The sequence below is a fragment of the Schistocerca serialis genome, chromosome 9 (genome assembly GCF_023864345.2).
Source record: "Schistocerca serialis cubense isolate TAMUIC-IGC-003099 chromosome 9, iqSchSeri2.2, whole genome shotgun sequence".
NCBI classification, from domain to species: Eukaryota; Metazoa; Arthropoda; class Insecta; order Orthoptera; family Acrididae; genus Schistocerca; species Schistocerca serialis.
The window spans coordinates 502,288,144-502,306,722 of NC_064646.1; the positions used below are offsets into that span (position 1 = coordinate 502,288,144).

At 42.7% G+C, this 18,579-nt stretch overlaps 1 protein-coding gene across 4 annotated transcripts in view; it reads right to left on the reverse strand.

Annotated features, from left to right (window-relative positions):
- LOC126419906 (tau-tubulin kinase homolog Asator) overlaps positions 1-18,579 on the reverse strand; it is a 609,233-nt gene that overhangs the window by 235,625 nt on the left and 355,029 nt on the right. Inside the window, exons 1-2 of one of the 4 annotated variants that reach the window (XM_050087186.1) lie at positions 16,392-16,490; positions 16,188-16,312 (exon numbers count right to left, since the gene is read on the reverse strand). The exons of the other annotated variants lie outside the window; for them this stretch is intronic. The gene's annotated coding sequence lies outside the window, so the exon portion shown is untranslated. Of the gene's footprint in view, positions 1-16,187; positions 16,313-16,391; positions 16,491-18,579 lie in introns of those variants that run through there. 4 annotated transcript variants of the gene reach the window in all.

Sequence of the window (18,579 nt, forward strand, 5' to 3'; positions counted from 1 at the left end):
GTTAGGGAAGGATTGGGAAGGAAATCGGCCGTGCCCTTTCAAAGGAACCATCTCGGCATTCGCCTGAAACGATTTAGGGAAATCACGGAAAACCTAAATCAGGATGGTCGGAGACGGGATTGAACCGTCGTCCTCCCGAATGCGAGTCCAGTGTGCTATCCACTGCGCCACCTCGCTCGGTCACCGTACTCAACGTACCTGTGTACGTCTGTGGAGCGGCACAAACTTTAACCAAATACGCTCGCGTACTACGTGCTGATACGGAGACACCTGCCTTTGCTGACGAAACGCCAGACCCTGGTTGGTTGTCTCATTCACTGGATAGTCCAGCTGGTGTTAGTGACATCAGCCAGAAATCTGATCGAATTGTGAAGCATGTAGGAGTCATAAAATCGAGGCCTTGACAGCAACATCATGGCAGAGGCGAGAAATAATTACAGGAGAGGTAGAATAAAACCTATTCTAATGTTCTTTCATCATAGGCAAGAAACAAAGATAAGGTATCCTTACAGCAGTGACAGTCAAACTTTTTTGTTCAATAACCATTACTGACATTTTGGGATGGCACCCCGAGCTACATGTGTAGCGATCATATTGTCACATACAAGAAGGTGTAATTGGATGGATGACGAACACTAACTTCACGTAACGAAGGTTTATTCATCACTTGCACACTCAAGAGCGTGGAGTGAATTGCCTCCAGCCAGAACACATACAGTATATGTACAGCTACAGGACATTCCAGTACAATGATTCTTGATATTTGTGGATAATTCTAGAATGTACTCGAACAGACTATAGAAATTAAAATTGTATAATCCAGGTGAGTTTGAACTCACGACGCTCCATGCAACAGTTTAGTATCATAACCACTACACCACGGTGGTACTCAGCTTCTTCTGCGACATTGCTCCCTCCTTAAGAGAACAGCATCTCGATGTTACATCCTCCTAGTCTGGTCCTGCATACTCCGACTCCCGATGACAGATTCTCGCCCTGGCAGTGATCTTCTATTGCCGCTACGCTCTTTGTCACCTTTCCTCTAGCTGCCTGTCGCTGGAGCTTCGAATTTACCCTGGGTTGCAGGATCCTTATAGGGCTTCATTCGAAGGATGTGGACCGTATCTCTGATCTTTCGTCGTCTTGTGTCGGGGTCGAAATCTTCAGCTTCATAAGTAACATCAGACAACTATGTTACAACCTTATAAGGTCCAAAGTAGCGCCTGAAGAGCTTCTCAGAGAGACCAACCTTCCGAACAGGAGTGAAGGTCCAGACGAGGTCACCAGGCTGGTAGACAACAGGGCGGTGGCTTGCGTCATACCTTCGGCGATCGTTTTGAGCCTGCAGCGTGCGGAGACGAGGTAATTGCTGAGCTTCCTCAGCTCTGGTTAACACCTGTCCGATGTAGACGTCATCCACGTCACCATGACGTAACGGAAACACAGTTGTGTCTTGTTTGGCGATGTTGTAGGCAAACGTCACAAAAGGTAAAACCTCATCCCACTTGCTCTGCTCAACATTGACGAACATTGATAGCATGTCGGCCGAGGTCTTGTTAAGGCGTTCAGTAAGCCCAGCAGTCTGCGGATGGTAGGCAGTCGTCATGTGATGAGTAATGTTGCACCAACGGTTTATCTCTGTCACGAGATCGGATTGAAAAACTTTCCCTCTATCCATAATTAACGACCTTGGGGCACAGTTTTTTAATACAATGTCTTCCACGGTGACTTTGGCTACCTCGGATGCTTCGGCTGTTTTCACGGCTTTCGTAATGGCATAGCGTGTCAGGTCATCAGTGCAAACAATAATCCACCTATTGCCACTAGCAGACATTGGAAATCGTCCGAGGAGGTCAATCCCAACACGCTGGAAAGGCGTTTCGGCTGGTGGAATTGGTATGAGTCGGCCAGTTGGTTTCTGAAGAACTGCCTTTCTGCTCTGGCACTCTTGACAGTGTGACACATGGTGACAGACACTCCTAAATAAAACTGGCCAGAAAAATCTCTTGCAGATACTATCATACGTCTTAATAAATCCTAAATGTCCGGCCTCAGGTGTGTCATAGAATTTCTGTGGAACATCTAAGTACGTGTGTTTAGGAACCACTGGTAACCACTTCTTTCTAAAAGGATCAAAGTTTTTCTTGCAAAGTAATCCATCAACTACCTTAAATTGTCCTTTCACATCCTCTGATCAATTTGAGATATCTTGGCGTCCTTCCTCAGCTCAGCACAGAGCTCCTGGAGTGGCGTGAGACAGTCACTATCTTCATCAAAGTCTTGACGGTATTACACAGGGTTTCTTGAGAGACACTCGGCATCCTGGTGTTTTCTTCTACTTTTGTACACTATGGTAATGTCATACTCTTGAAGATGTAGTGCCCACCTGGCGAGTCATCCTGTTGGATCCTTAAGAAATGTCAACCAACAAAGTGGATGATGGTGTGTAACAACTGTGAATGGCCTTCCATAGAGATACTGTCGAAATCTGCACATGGCCCGGATCACAGCAAGACATTCTCTTTCTGTAGTTGAGTAGTTTCTCTCGGCTTTTGTAAGTGTCCTAGAAGCATAGGCTATAACCTCTTTTCCATCCGAAATTTGCGCCATAACAGCAACTATCCCATATCCACTGGGATCTGTGTGTAGTTCTGTAGGTGCTCTCTCATCATACAGACCAAGTACAGGGTCAGTCAGCTTTTCGCAGCACATCGAAAGAATCTTGTTGAGCACCACCCCAGATAAATTTAGCATCGGCTTTTAACAACTCTTGGAATGGCCTGGCTTTGATACAAAAGTATTTGATAAAACGACGGTAATAATACAATAATCCGAGGAAGCATCTCACATCTCTAATACTTTGAGGAATAGGAAATTCCGTTATGGATCTCACCTTTTCTGGGTCTGGCCGCACACCTTCGTTTGACACAAGGTGTCCAAGTATTCTTATTTCTTTTGCTCCAAAGAGATACTTTCTTGGATTAAGTTTCAGTCCTCCTTGTTGGAGATACTTAAGAATGGCCCTCAGTCTTTTTATATATATATATATATATATATATATTCATCAAATGTCTCTGAGAACACTATAATTTCATCTAAATAACTAAGACACATCGTTCTCTTCGGGTGAGAAGATTATCCATCATCCGGTCAAATGTTGCTGGTGCATTACACAAACCAAACGGCATTACCTTAAACTCATACAGGCCCTCACGGGTGATGAATGCAGTTTTCTCACGATCAGCCTCATCTACTTCGATTTGCCAGTATCCCAAGTACATGTCCATGGTTGAGAAAAACTTAGATCCCTTCAGACAATCTAGTGTATCGTCAATTCGTGTTACAGGAAGGCTCAATGATGTCATTCTTCATCATTTTCTCTACCTCGTCACGAATTATTCGACGTTCAGTTGCTCTCCGGCTTATTGGTTGATGGTCTCCAGTGCTAATCCGGTGTTTCACCGACGATTTGTCTAATTTGCTCTTCACCTGTGGATTGAAACATTTAGAGAACTCTTGAAGAATGTCAAGTAGCTTCTTCTCTTGTTCCTTAGTGAGATATGGTAATAGTCGAGCTAGAAGATCTTGTCTCGTAGTGGTAGCGCTAATTTCGCCTACAGACTCGGCATGGGAGGTTTCTATGACTCTCAGCTGTTCTTCAAATAACGTCTCAGCGTTTGCTACACACACGCGACTTGGAAGGATCTGCTGTTCTCGGCGACAGTTAAGTATCCACAATTCACCGAATCCGTTCTTAAACGAGACGACAGAGGCTGGGATGACCAAGTTATTCTTCAGTGGTATGCTTCTCTTACATTCCACTACAAGATCCATGGGTTGATGCATGGAATGACACGTGACAGTTACCTTTCTGTCGCTGACTGCAGGAATAATCACTTTATCCAGCACACAGTCTCCACACACTCAGATGCGTGTCTTCCTGTCCACAGTATCTCATCTCGACTAGCATAATCTTCGAGTGATCACAATCTATAATTGCCTGAGAAGCTTTCAAAATGTCCCATCTGAGAATGACGTCATGACTACACTCTTTTAAGGCAATGATTTCTACAGGCTGTGTATGGCCACTTATACCCACACGAATGGTAGGTTTTACATATTTCCCATTAACCACCTTCAGCAGAGATGTTTTGTTGTAGACGAATACAGTCTTCTGCAGCTGGCAATGGTACTTCTCCAAAATGACTGAATATGATGCTCCAGAGTCCACAAGAGCCTGGGCTGGTCGGCCATCCATGAGGATATTGACGTAGTTTCATTTGATGTAAGATCAGTCCCTTCCTCAGTGAGGCTCGACCGAAACTGTACGTCCGTGAGTAAATAGACATTTCCGTGATGATGTTCTCTAACATACAAGGGCGTGCTGAAAAGTAATGGCTCCGAATTTACGTGAAAATTGTTCAAGCTTTTTAAATAAAACAAGCTTTATGAACATTCTACAGCATTATCGTTCATGTCTACATATTTATTTCAGAAAATCGTCAAACAGGCGACGAACACATTTCTCCCAAGGAGAGCGTAGTTTGTAGATACCATCACTGCAGAATCTTTGTTGATGGAGCCACAATCCGCCTCTGCTTACACCGTGTCATCACTACCAAACTGACGTCCTCGAAGGTGTTCTTGAAGTTTTGGAAGCAGATGAAAATTGGATGGGGTAAAGTCGGTACCGTCTGAAGGAGGATCGATGACAGTGAATCGAAGGCGTCGGATTGTTGCAGATGTCGCAGCGTTCGTGCGTGGTCCGGCATTGTCATGCTGAAAACGAGGGTGCTCCATGTATGGACGAACTTTACTGCTGTCGGAAACTCCATTACAGCACGTTGTTTCTGACGCAACGACACAGCTGCGTACGCAAACTGCCGTGTTACACGATACAATTCGGAGCCCTTTAGTGGCAAAGGGATGCAACTTGCCACAGCGAAGCGAAAAGTCAACCGAGTAATATGCACGACACGTGACACCTCACCTCGGCCGACATTGAGAACGGTATACGAAAATTCGGTGGCATTACTTTTCAGCGCGCCCTCGTATAACCTTTTTGTAAAAAAAGCACTCGCAGTGTGTACGGAGACCAGGGCGACGACTGCGTTTACCTGCAGGGCTGAAGGGCGCAGGCCACGTGGTGCCCGGCGCGGCGTCTGGAGTGCCGCAACGGGCAGAAATGCGGCAAAGCCGGCGGAGGACCGGCGTCGAGGCCCGGGCATCGATCCCCGCCTGCGGCACCCGGCACTGCGCCCTACGGGCGCCGAGCGTCCACTCACCTTAATGCCACCCCGCGGCGCTCTTCTGATCTACGCTCCGCAGTGCATGGCGGAGGGTACCTCGTAGCACTAGGTACTATTTTCTGTTCGATCTGCGAGTCGAGCGAGGGACACAATGGTTCTCTACGCGTCTTCGTACGTGCCCACATATGAGAATAAGTTTAATATATGACGCGTATTAACAGAAAAAAATAGATCTTCGATAAATTAGCGTACGCTTGCTAGGCCAACGAGATAAAAGGCAATCTCAAATCGCGGCTGTCCTCGCCCGCCGTGTGTATACAAAATTTCGTTTTCTTACTTTGTATCAAGGCGTTGAAAGGTAACGACATGTCTTGTCGAAGAACAAACATAATATTTCACAATATTTACTGTAGTGATTACTGACAAAATTGTAATAAAGGCGAGTATTGTTTTGGAAGAGGCTAATTTGTTGTATCTAAAATGAAGTAACGGCAATATTTTACTATCAATTTCTTACTGGAGGATTAAATATGAGAGAGAGAGAGAGAGAGAGAGAGAGAGAGAGACTACCTTCTCGCTTCGTTATCTCATTTCTACGCAAAAAAATCGTAATAATTATTGGTAACAACTGAATTTCATAAGATTTCACGATATTCTAAATAATATATCTAGGCTTTAATCCATGGACGGAGACGACACAGTAGACGCAGAATTTCTGCTACTTTTTCGTATGGGCTGCGCCAAACTGTTAACGATACTATTTTACGATGCTTGCTGTCATGCATACTTGTCACGACTATTCTTGTAAATGGATACTGTACCGTTCTTTGTTAGAGGTATCATATTGCATGTATCCATTTTTAAAGACATTTGCTCTTTATTGCACGAAGCGGAAATTTTTGTTAGAGTTTCTGGATATCCTTACGATCGTTTAACGAGGATAGTTCCATGTAAACAACAACGTCGGCAACAAATAGTCTCGCAGTGTTGATGTTCGTATCTGATACGTCGCATATGTACACTGACTACTTTAGAAACTGTACAGGATGTTTATATAAATGAATATCGGGGTTTTAACGCCTTATAATATTTGTTACATTAAACTTACAGTTATAAATGATATGTCAAATGAAAGAGCAACTCAAACAGTTTTACCAAGAACCTTATAAATGTTCAATGTGAGCACCATTTGTCACACTGCACACATCAAGTCTATAGCCGAGCGGTGGATAGGCTGTAAGGGGTCCAATCACAGGGCCTGTTTTGCGTGGCCTCCACGTTCACCCGACCTAATGCTACGCGATTTTTTCCTTTGGGGCTTCATCAAGGATCGTGTGTACGTGCGTCTGCCACCAGCAGACACCCTGAATTAAGAAACCGGATTGAAGCAGCTGTTGCTACAATCACTGAAAACAGACTTATCAACGTTTGGGAAGAACTCGGCTATAGACAAATGGTGCTCACATTGAACGTGTATAAGGTACTTGGTAAAACTGTTTGAGTTGCTCTTTCATTTGACATATCATTTATAACAGTAATATTATAAAACGTTAAAACCCTGATATTCATTTATAAACACTTTGTGTATTACGCTTCCTTGGGGCGCACCCGACCGCCCTTTCCTTTCTGTTCAACATTCACCGTCGAACATAAACTAGTAGATTCTATTAATCTAATATTCGATCTGTCACTCAAATATTTCCGACGGTACTCTCTGTGATCGTATCTTCCTTGGCAGTTAACGATATGGTACAACGTCGAATAGGGCTGTTGGGACGCAAAAACTGACTGGGAGAGACGAGAAAATCGTAAAAGTCCGAGTGCGGTTCGCACGCTGAGGGTTCCGTAGAAATTTAATTATGTGTATGGATGGTGATGATAATAATAATAAAAATTTCGCGAGACTCAATGGCCTATTGCAACTGCTCCCAGTGGAGGCCACTCGGGCGACTAGCGTGACGCTAACGAACGGGAATCTGAACCGCGTATTTCTGTCAATTCCTCATGTTGTTGAGAAGTGAGGGCTAGTGTTGTTGATAATTCCAATATAGACCAATTGGTACTACGAAAAGAAGTGTGAATACGAGGATAAAGGAGCATAGAAGTCTTTGCCGACTGGGAAAAACAGATAAATCGGCCGCTGCGGAACATGCACTTCAGTCAGGTGACCATGTAGTTAAGTTTTCTGAAACTACAGTTTTAAGTGCTTCCACGAACTATTATCCACGACTGTATAGGGAGGCTATTGAAATTTATAAACATGAAGATAATTTAATAGAAGAGGCCTTGAAATTAAGCGAGATATGGGCAGTGGCGTTACAGAATCGATAAGTGATTTTTATCTATGACGGACTATTATCGATAGTTACATTTTACCTTTGACTAGTTTTCTCTCTGCTACTACGTGCGAGCTAGACCTCGCCCACTTTCCTCGGCATTTAGGCCGCTCTCCGACGCCCGACTCGTCAGTCAGCAGGACCAGCCATACCTCTGAGGATGTCCAACGTAGTATTGGACGAAACGTTAGGAATAGAAGAATTCCATGGACCACGGCCATATAACCCGGAAGAATTATCAACAACAGTACCATCCGGTCGTGAAAGCCTTCATTGTACGATTACTGAGGGCTAGGTTAAAAAGAAGACTGAAATTTTCGTGGTCCGCCCGTGATTCGACCCCGCGACCTCTCGGTTTCCAGGGACGCGGCTTACCATCGGGCTCATCATGTATGTTTTAAAGAGTCAAGTTTGCCTGTGTCAAAATGTGTGACATATGGCCGTATCTTTTGACTGCATAGCCTTAGAAGGCTAAATTTTTTACACCGCCAACCGACTGTGTGCCTCAGTATGCGACGTAAATGTGTACCTGATACCTCTGCCTGTTCATGAGAAAAAAAGACCTAAACAGCACGACAGAGAGAGGCAACGAAGTGATTCTACAAGGATCCCATTTTTACCGATCCATGTACGGAACCCTAAAAACGAAAGACGGTCGAAGACATGTAAAGGTACGTGAAATCTGCTGTGCGTAGTGTTCCTCTCATCGGTCTGCGAGAAGAAACCTTTCCTTCCCCACGCGTCTGTAAACGAATACTGTTGCCATAGTGCTATTTTTAGAGATTCACTATATAGAGAGACGAACGCCACTCACGCTGAAACTGTGCTCGGCTCACACAGATGACACCTACACGACTCTCTCATCTTCAGTTAAGGAATTGTTGGTACTAGTTCGGTGCGCCATTATACGATCTGAAAGGTCCGCGAGAGGTCGTTGTAGCAAATATGTTATCTGGACGAAGGCTCCTGATTTTTGCCGACTTCTACTATTTACGGACTGGAGCAAGAGCGAACCAGAGTACTTCAGTTTGAAAGAATAGTAAGTGAAATGGTAACCAGATCTCAGATATCTGCTTCTTTAGTTTCCTGTCAGGAAAGCTCTGAAAATGAAAGTTCTTGGAAAATCTATAACTGTTTTTGATGCCAAATGTTGCAGAGATGTTGATACATAGAGCTAGTTAACGAAATAGGTGCAGGTGAAAGAATTGATAGAGACAACCCCATTTGGATATTCTGAGGGTTATTTCAAAGATAGCGAATTAGCTTTGGAGATATTTACGTCAATGCCAGTGACTGCGGCATTTTTTCAAATGTCTGCAACTTTCAGAAATAGTGCAAAGATGAGCATACTTGCACCTAGTGTTCACACTGAAACGGCATATACAGGGTGTCCGAGGAGAAATAGTGAATATTCAGAAACATTTAAGGAACCATCACTCGAAGCAAGAAAGTTCTAAAATGCATACCTTAAGAGCACTTCTTCAGAAGTGTGAAACAAATATCTTCTTCTGCAAGCTCACTACTTTCCACATTTTGAGAGTAGGTAGTGCCAATCAAATTAAAAAAAAAACTTGTCTAGTAAACATGGGCTCCAAAATGTGTACCTTACTAGATATTAGCACTTGTTCAGTACAAGATATTTGTTTAACAATATCGAAGATGAAGTGCTCATACCTTTTACGGTATGAATTTTGTTGGCTATGTTCACTAGACTTCTCTTCTTCGAACGATCGCTTCTGTCATACCCTTGATTACTCACTATTCTCCCGGGCAAGCTGTGTATGCACACCTTCATTTTGTATGTAGACTTTTAACATTTTAGTATGCAAATATACGTTGCCGCGGGCTGTGGTGGCCGAGCAGTTCTAGGCGCTACAGTCTGGAGCCGCGCGACCGCTACGGTCGCAGGTTCGAGTCCTGCCTCGGGCATGGATGTGTATGATGTCCATAGGTTAGTTAGGTTTAAGTAGTTCTACGTTCTCGGGGACCGATGACCTCAGATGTTAAGTCCCATAGTGCTCAGAGCCATTTTATACATTGCCCCTGCAGAGAGTCAACATAGGTCTGGCTCTCTTCAGCGTCGCCAATATCTTATGTTTTAAAGACTTTAGTTTGAGTTATTTACGTAATGACACTGACTTTCATCACAGCCTGTGTTTATCATCAAGGTAACATATTGTAAGAACAGTTATTCCTTCACGCCTATCGCACTGGACAATATAGTATACGTATATCGTTAAATTAACTTCCACTATTTCCGGAATGGAAATACAATTAAGAAAAGTGGAAACATAACGATTTACTTCAACTCTTAAATTCCTTGTACAAGGGACTTGACAACAAGTTCTGTTTCTAAAGAAATTAGATTTATCGAGGTTTGAATTAGCAGCAGTCGATTGTGTTGACAACTACACTAAATCGCTCAGTGTTTCCTTGCGAGGACACGCACGCCAGATTTGGAATCGATAGTTGCATCACTAATGACTTACTTTTCACAGAAAGAACGCTGCTAGTTCCCAACCGTGACCCAGTTGATGGATACTTACAGGCTCATGGAACTAAGTTCAGTGTTCAAACTAATCCAGCAGCTGCCTGATATTTTTATGTAATCGCTGTGTTTTACGTTGTTACAAGAAACGGTGAGTAGATGGGAAAGTTTTCTCTTGAGACCGGCAAGTTTGGCCGAGCAGTTCTAGGCGCTTCAGTCTGGAACCGCGCGACCGCTACGGTCGCAGGTTCGAACCCTGCCTCGGGCATGGATGTGTATGATGTCCTTAGATTAGTTAGGTTTAAGTAGTTCTAAGTTCTAAGGGACTGATGGCCTCAGGTGTTAAGTCCCATAGTGCTCAGAGCCACTTGAACCATTTTTTTTTCCTCTTGAGTCTGATTTATTTGAAATTAATTGTAGTCACCTCGAAAAGTATTTATAAAACACTTCACACTAATGAATAGCAACTTCACTTGGATTACTTTAGGGAGCAAAACGTTACTTGGGCAGGGTACGCAGTAAAAGCAGTGCAGCCACTAATTGCCGTCAAGGCCGGCAGTCTGTTGTCATATTCTAACCGAGCGTGTTGCACAAGTGCCCGAGAGCTCTTCTGCGCTGGTACCAGCCCCCTACCGACACAAAGCTCTTAAGCGACTGATATTTACAATGACGACACACTGATTACCCAGCATTTCGCAGCACGCAACAGATATCACTTCACCAGGAGAAAGTTCCCAGAAACCTGGCAGAGATAAAAATATCACCGAGTGATTGGCAACACTACAGCACACGGCCGCGAACAGCGCACCCAAAATAAACGCGCAGTCCATTTACTGAGCACATGCACGCCTGTGAATGCTAAACACCACATGCTTAAACTGGTGTCCTACCAAGCAGTGCGTAGGCGGTTCTGCCCCTTACAGCGCCATCTTTTTTCTTCACTTAAAATTACGTAGAACGCACTCGTGGTCGTTTTTTGTTTCGAGCAGACAGGGAAAACTTGCTCAGACCTGGCGTCTAACACTTAATCGTGACCTCGACAACACTCCGCATCTTGTACGACGAGGGAGAGTAAACATCACATTCTCGACTTCTGCTTAAATCATTTCTAAACGCATTCACGATAGAGCTCAGGATGCACGGAGACAAACTCGGGGGCATATACTCAACAGCTATGTCATGGTGCTCCTCAATTAGTTGCTTGTTCCATCAATCATATCCACGATAAATGTTATGAAGAGGAACGTGTTAATGTTATATGCATTAGAAAAAGACGTAATATTTATATCGATAAATGCTGACAATTTGCGGTTTGTTCTGTAAAAATGACAAATTACCTGTATTTTCATTCGAGTATTTCTTTATGGTATAGAAACTTTAAAGGAGAAACTAATCTACATTTGAAAATACGTCTATCTGTCAGATATTTTATTTCCCTGCGTAGATTGTCAAACACTTTTGTAGCGGCAATTTCACCGCCTTCTGCGCTAAACTTAGATCCATTAAATGGTAACACAGATCACATTTCCATCTTTCGTGATATTTGTATCTCCGTTACGCTTCACTCAGATGAGTTACTGATAAATTTCATAGGTGAATAAATGTACTGTTAGGTTGTATTTAATATTTGTAGCTCCTTGGTAGGTCTACTGTATGGTTTAGTTTTCGTGAATATGCACACCTAAGAAATTTTAACTTCCTACGCTGTTTCTATTTCTTTTTGGTGGACCACGATAATAGGAGGTCTGATTCTCTTGACAGTACAAAGCTGGACGAGCTGCGTTGTTTTCTTCGAGTTTAAAGACTGCGGATTAGTGCAAAACCAGTCAGTGACTTCCACACAAACATCGTATACTACTTTCTCTGTTGATTATTTACTCGGCTTGATGTGCCTTATAATTAAAATAAAACGGCAGATCATTAACAAAGCAAGAACTCCAGTGGGCCAATGATCCATCCCAGTGGTACTCCCGTTACAATTTTTCTGCACCATTTCTTGGATGATTTTGAAGCAAGTTACCAAATTTAATAATGTGTATCAATAGACATTTTTTGTTAAAATCCAGTTCAGTTAGCCCAGAGACTACCGCGATGGACCTAAATGTCATTCTTATTTATATATGCGTAAAACTAATAGACTTAATTTTTTCGTATTATGTTTAACTGCACACCGTACAGAGCGACCCTAAAAGATGGCTTATTTTACATATACATAAAGCTTAAAAATTATCAGAGTATGCCGTGACTAACACTCAAAACTAATTCTGCAGCGCACAATTTGAAAGAGAAAATATGGAAGACATTCCCTTCGACTCTTCTTTGCATCGACAAGTGGCGTTTACCAGTGCTCTCTCGCACCCACCTAAAAACCGTTTCGCGACGGTTCTAAAACGAAAACCGGTCTCTGTGTGACCCAGTTCAGTCTTCATCGACTGTATACGAAACCACGCCGTCAGCACAGCTGTCGTAAGAACTCAAATTAGCGCATCTGTACCGAAATTATTGACAGAAATGTTATGATAAACTATGTTATTTGACAGACCAGATTGCACAACCTAAAGAGCTGTCACTTCCCTGGCACACCGCTAGCTAGCAATCTGAATGTCCCGTGTATCGTGACTGCGACCTTTCGCTATGATAGGAAACTAGTCAGTTTTACAATTATAATACATCATCTCAGCGAGAAGTATGGCAAGTTTGACCATTTACATGATTTATTACCTTGTGGTTTTCATTTAAACGCACGCACGCACAGAGAGAGAGACTATACTACTGCATTTTCAGAAATTCTTTTATGCAGTACAAGGAGCAGCCAGGCAGATATGATTATAGTTTGTATTTGAAGATTATGTTACTAAGCATTAAATCCTTTATATCGAGACTTTTCTGGTCGAATGCCTTTCGGTGCCACACTTGGACTTCCTAGAGCATTCACGAATGTTCCTGTTGTTTCCAAACTGTGACTATGTCTTGACAGTGAACTCCGTAAGAGAGTAAATGTACTGTGAGGTTGCTTGCTCTCAAGCATCCGCAACATGCCATTACACAGCACGCATTACACGCTTTTGAACTACAAACATTTCCCTCAATGACGAGTTTCTCCAGTGTACGAGGCCTGCAATGGCCACTCACGCGTTACTAAGTTATACCTTACCCTTAACAAGCTGTAATGAGGGAACGACAAAAACAAGCGAGGACATTTGAGCCTGTCCTGTTAACGCCACTCCTACACACACCGTCCTTATCCATCCCTATACACTGTTCGTTCTCTCTCTCTCTCTCTCTCTCTCTCTCTCTCTCTCTCAAGACAGCATTTATGCAGTTTATGCCTATTTTGAATTAATGAATTTGTGAAATACAGAGAAGAAAAAAATTGATATCTTCGAGCTATTCGACAAGATTTATTTACATCACTATGAAAAACTAGTTGAAAAGAAACAGTTGAAGTTCATGTCTATGCAATACTCATTAATTGAATTTAAAAATAACATATCGATCTGTACACAAACATATTATTTAGGCAAATGCAAAATAAATGGTTCAAATGGCACTGAGCACTATGGGACTCAACTTCTGAGGTCATTAGTCCCCTAGGACTTAGAACTAGTTGAACCTAACTAACCTAAGGACATCGCACACATCCATGCCCGAGGCAGGATTCGAACCTGCGACCGTAGTGGTCTCGCGGTTCCAGACTGCAGCGCCTGGAACCGCACGGCCAATTCGGCCGGCAATGCAAAATAACAAAGAATCTAACATCCCTAGTCGATTTTATTCCTGTTTAATTAAAATCTATACTTTCCCGAACAATGAGCCATAAAATGAAACTTTATAATCATTTTACTAGCTATTATGTAATTCATTAATTACAAATTTTACAGTAAAATTTTACCCAACTGAATAATAAATCTTAAATGCTGCGTTGTAGCCATTAAATTGGGAATTTGCTCTAAAATACTATTTTAAGCGATGTATGTTGTGGTGCAAGCCACATCATCTGTGTACAACTACCACGACCTACACCCATTTGAACCCGCTTGGCTTGGTGTATTTTCAACTGCTCTTTCTAGTCCTTTCCCCTCAGATAAAATTACAATGTCACCTGCAAAGCTTAAACTTACTTTTTTTTCCTCGCTAAATTTCTCTTTATTTCCTTTGCTGCTAAATGTAAAGATTGAATAACACTGGTAACAGGTCACAAACTTGTCTCATTGTTGCTTCCCTTGCATACCCTGCGTGTCTTTATAGCTCCGATCTGATTCCTGCATAAGATGTACGTACTGTATTTTATCCTTGCTACCTTCACAACCTCAGGAGGGCAGTCCAGTCAACATTTTGCGTGTTAGTTATCACAAAAATGACACAGGTACAGCACAGGGTTCTTCAGATCATCAACACAGCCCTGTCCTTTTATCTCCGCGTTCGCAAATGAAGCGCGTGCCGTGTCAACACGACGCCCCCAACGCGAATTTCGCTCACGTAAAACTTGAGCTGCCGAGTCTCAGAAATGCGCACGCCGGGAGCTTGTCATTGTTCGCGGCGCGTTTCGAATGTGCAAGGACGGTGACGCAAAGCGAGGCGTCTTCACGAAAGGTAAGGTCGAGTTCTGCGTGGTCCGGGCGCCTGACAAACATGGTAACAGCACGTTACACGGCATGTCACGCCGATCTCTAACGCAACGCCTCCCACGAGTGTCGCAGCAAGACGAAAAACAAATATCAAAAGCTCGAAGAAGCCACCGCACCGGAATATGCCTTCAGAGAGGAACTTGCGGCAGCGTCGTGTATTTTGTGTGGGTCTTTTTTTTCTGACCGCTCGAAGCGCGCCCCCTGTATTCGGTCGTCGAGGCATAGCAGACGCCGCGCCCGTAAAGACGTTTATTGAACAACGCTGCCTGGCTCCCGATCAAGTATTCCGCGTGCCGACGTAACTAGTCCATCTCATACTTACACACTACTTTATTGCTCGCCGGATTAAAAGGTGCTGACCGACATTTTAGTTCAGAATCAACGAAGTTAAAAATAGAGAATCACGCTTCTGGCACACACAGCTCCTTAACGTCTGTTGGTCTAGATTTCCGTGTACAACAATTATTTCCGCCATTCAACATTAAAAGTTACTCACTTGGAAACTGCAAAATACGCTTTGATAATCCGTTTCAAATGGCAAGTATACACGCTGCCATCTCTGCGACACGGAAAGAGAAAGAGAAAGAGAGAGAGAGAGAGAGAGAGTTATAAAACATGTCATTCAAGAATTTAAAGAACACGTTAAACTTTAATTACAGTAACCTTTATGTGCCTGGTCTACACAACTTCCAGATTACTAACAGGTACTTATCATTCGTCCAATTTTTCGAAACCATTAACAGTGTGTCAGAAGTCTACCTTCGGGTACCTATTGTTGTATCATCCTACGCCTGAATTTCTTACGTAGGAACAATCATTACTGGACTGTTCATGGCATATACAAGGTCCATGGAAGACTTCATGTGTCATGATCCCTGTTTTCCTTTAAACTTTAATTCCGTATGAAAAAAAAATCAAAACAGGAATCTTCAAGGTGTTAATTTACACATCCAATAGCTTTCATACTAATATGAGACTATTTCGGAAGACAAAGTCTAAGAAAAAACAACACTTTCATGAGTGAACAGGAAGAATTGTTAAAAATAGTATTATCGTGTAACCACGCCCACAAAGATTACGGCCAGCTGACGCTCAATAATCTTCGGCTACCTCAGTGTCTGCATCGTCTGTGTGGTGCATACGGCTAACGTAAGCTACATTGCGACACCGCCTTAGTTTCCGTGCTTGCACAAATAAGACACTTAAAAACTAGAAAGAGGAAGGGTACTGAACTGAAATTTTATTTTTAGTTGCCGTTGAATGTCGGCAGTGTTAGCATACAGTAAAAATCACCACTAAAAACTAGTGTCGTCTGCTAGACCTCTCCGTGATGCTACTGCACATTGCACGTAATTTTTTTATGTAACGCGCTTACATATCAAAGTAAAATGTCCAACGGTGTATTAGTGGTTGAATATAGTCATTGTACCTCCCAATACGCGTCCCCAAAATCAGTGCAACAACAAGAATTGAAGCAAAAACTTACCATATACAGCGAAATGGGTCGATAAGGCTGCCATTTTGAGAGCCGACTGCAAAGACCACGGCATCTCGGAACTTATCGCATTGTCAGCAGAGTCGATACGCGGACGACAGGAGCAACCGTCATGGCTATCAAGCAAAACAAAATCTCCTTAACTGCAATTCATTTCCGAATAAGTTTATAATTAATTAATTCACTGCACAGCACCTCGTATCGCTGGCTGCACTCACTACTGCAAGCACGACATTTTCCGACACTAGAGCGCACTGTAGGACGGGCTACGAATTCGCCATCTGGCGGCCTGAGCCGCAACTTCGTGGAGTTAGGAATTGCGCGCAGCGACTCTGCTGGCAACGAAGCCAGCTGTTTTTGCTAGTGCTTTGTTCAGAGTTTTGTCACTAGGGGGAGATGTGTACACTTCAGCGTGGAACGATAGCGGCTTGTTCGGAGTTAAACCGGCAAATTCCTCAGCTGCAGAATTAAATGTGGACAGTTTGTCCCTGTTTTGTTTTGTTGTAGGGCTTAATTGTAAGGATTTCTGTGGTCGCAATCAGATGCAGTATCCAGCTGTAATAAATTAGTGCGTGCACACAATAACAACCAATAATAATGATTTTCAGAGAAACATGTCGTGATAATCCCCTAGAAAAAAAGAAACGTTAAACTGCCCACAATATCTACAGAGTACTTATGTTTTGATTTAGCTGAATTAAAGCAGTTTGGGTTAGATGTGAAGTTCCAACGTACAGGGGTCAATTAATTTCCGTTGCTATTAGGTATACACATTGCACAGCGTGTGGACATTTTTCAGTATTAAGCTAAATAAGACTACTACGGTACTTAAAACCTTAAAAAAATGAAGTTACAGAACGCAATTTCTGTACGTCTCATGCTCGAGAACCGTACAAGCCTAGTGGCCGTGCGGTTAAAGGCGCTTCAGTCTGGATCCGCGTGGCCGCTAAGGTCGCAGGTTCGAATCCTGCCTCGGGCATGGATGTGTGTGATGTCCTTAGGTTAGTTAGGTTTAATTAGTTCTAAGTTCTAGGGGACTGATGACCTAAGAAGTTAAGTCCCATAGTGCTCAGAGCGATTTGAACCATTTTCGTACAAGCCTACGGCTATCTACAATGTTTGGACGTTCAACCTTTTCCAAAAATCAAGTTTTTGATTGGAAACACATTCCATATAGGCCCATATAAATTAGACTGTAGGTTTATATTTAATAATCACACTGCGCTTGGATACTTCGGCGAGCTTCGAGGCCAATCTGCTACAGCTTCAAATACGTGGTAATCATATGAAATATGTATCATCCACTTGGTCACAGTACGTCTTGTGGTCAGCAGTTTGAAAATGATTCAAATACGTAATTACGTGAACTACCCTGAAGTGCATGGCGGAGTGCAGTTTCTCGACTAGTACGTATCGAGTGTCTTATCATTCTAATTCGCGCAGGGCACGTGATTAGATGCATATATAGGAGCTATTGTCACTCACTCATATTTTATTTTTTCATTCCCATCAGATGTGGCTAAAAATACTTGTAAATTTCGTACTGTGAACGATCGGTTTGTTTGACTTTTTCTGAGTAGGTCTTCGCGAGTTGTTAGTTGACTGACTTGCTAGCCAATGCACACCAAATACTCTTTATGGAATAAATTTCATTTACTACACGTCTATGGTCACAGATTTTTTGAAATCATACTACCGGTTTCAGTCTATAATGACCACCTTCAGATCTGTTTTATAAAATAACTTGTTCTAATATACAGGAGCCATAGTGGTATCGTCAATTGGTAAACACAAAATCAGCTCTGTAGAGCTCTAAGGCCTTATTAATGAAACATTATTTGGGTTTCACACTTCGGTAGAGGTCCATTGAATACTGCTCTAGTGTTTTATAGGCAGTCCCTTTAGCGGACGAATAGCCTGTCCTACACAGTTCTCTGGGGTTGCTTGCTTGCTACGATCACAAGCGCTTTATCAAACATTTCGAAATGTGCTCTTTGTAAAATAGCGTTAGGTTCGCTTTTATTGTTACATCTACAGCGGCACGGTGGAAACTCGTTTATCTGACCTGCATTAATCCATACGTCCGGTGCATCGGGATATTTTTATTTATTTTTCAGTGCAATAGCGATACAGTATTTGATACTCCAGAAGTAATGGCGGCAACAATCTACGATGAGTATAATTAAATTCGCCCAACCCTTACAAACATATCCTGGCAAGGTGGCGCCTGACAAGTCAACATACAGGTGCGCAGCACAGTATTGGCATTAAAGAGAAAGAAGTTTGTAGTATCCATGGACAAAATGTTGGATAAAGGAGAATCGTCGAGGAAAAATCACTGCTGAATTTGGTGTTGAAGCATTTCCAAATATTTTAGGACGTA